Source organism: Scylla paramamosain, unplaced genomic scaffold (genome assembly GCF_035594125.1).
Source record: "Scylla paramamosain isolate STU-SP2022 unplaced genomic scaffold, ASM3559412v1 Contig68, whole genome shotgun sequence".
NCBI classification, from domain to species: Eukaryota; Metazoa; Arthropoda; class Malacostraca; order Decapoda; family Portunidae; genus Scylla; species Scylla paramamosain.
The window spans coordinates 280,001-281,528 of NW_026973733.1; positions in this window are offsets into that span (position 1 = coordinate 280,001).

The window sequence follows — 1,528 nt, forward strand, 5'->3', positions numbered from 1 at the left end:
GCACGCCACCCTGTGCAATGGTGACTCCGGAGAGGAGCTTGTTAAGTTCCTCGTCGTTGCGGATGGCCAGCTGCAGGTGACGTGGGATGATGCGAGTCTTCTTGTTGTCACGGGCGGCATTGCCGGCAAGCTCAAGGACTTCAGCAGCCAGGTACTCCATAACTGCCGCAAGGTACACGGGGGCACCAGCACCCACGCGCTCGGCGTAGTTGCCTTTCCTTAGAAGGCGATGAATCCTGCCGACCGGGAACTGGAGTCCAGCACGACTGGAACGGGACTTTGACTTTCCCTTCACCTTTCCTCCCTTGCCGCGTCCAGACATGATAATGGATGTTGTGGTAGTAGTAGTAGTAGTAGTAGTTGTTGTTGTTGGTGATAAATGAGGAGCGCGAGTACTCTAACCTCGTCGGTAGCTCTGCGAGCAAGTAGTGAATTTTGGGAAAAACGGCTATATATACGCGAGATCAGATCGGCCCAGAGCGCGTCTGGACCAATCAGGACGCTCGCTGAGGTGGCGACTCCTGATCCTGAGTAGGCACGCTAATATATATACCACTTTTCAACTGAGAAAACGCACACACACAGAGACCACTCAGCCGCCGTGGAGTACAGACGTCTTGCACCGCACTCCTGTCGTCCGCCCAGCTGTTCTTGTCCGTAGGACAAGAACAATCCTCGGCCAGTCCTCTTGCTGTTCGCACTCGGCTGAGAGCATTGCTTTCAGCCAATCAGCGACCGGCCGCCCGCCCCACTTTCAGCCTTGTGCGGCTCACTAGGCAACTAGACCTCGTGGAGTGAAGACTACACACATCTCTTCCACTTGACTCAGTGCGTGACTGAGTGCGGGAGAGGCAGGGTTCATCTCTGCAGTGCTCAGGCTTCACTTGGGCACATCGCTGCGCCTCTGCGACCCTGATATCCAGGTTTCCTTCCTCCTCCACCAAGAAACACTCCACGACCCCCAGTGCTCCGGATTTATTCCTTCAGCGACCTGGACTCAAACTCCAGTGCACAGTGTTTGCTCTTCAGCGGTCTTTCGCTTCAGTGTTCCCCAGTGTACCAACAGTGTTCCCCAGTGTTGTGCTCCCTCCATAGAATGCCCCAGCATCCAGGACATTCCATACAGTGCGGGTGTATTGTTTTGCATGGATAAACTGTAGTGAAGTGTTTGCGAAGTGAGCGAGTGTCTGTGTAGTGAAGTGAAGTGTGCCCCCAGTGCAGTGTTCTCCCGAGTGTGCGTATGCAGGGTTAAGCTTCGACTCCGGTCAGGCGCTGGACGGGTGACCGCCCGCTCCCCCCAGTGCCTAGGATTAGCCCCAACAGTGTGTGTGTTAGTGCTGTGCAGCAAGACCTTGGTGAAGTATTAGTGTTGTGTGCCCAGTGCAGTGCTTCTTACGCAGCTCCGGCTGCGTTAGTGCACACCAAGTGTGCAGTGCTGTGCCCCGGCGTAAGGAATCCTCGCCACGGGGCATGGGTGACCAGCCCGTTTTTAGGCGGCTGCTGCGCAGGCTCTGACCGGCATCATGGG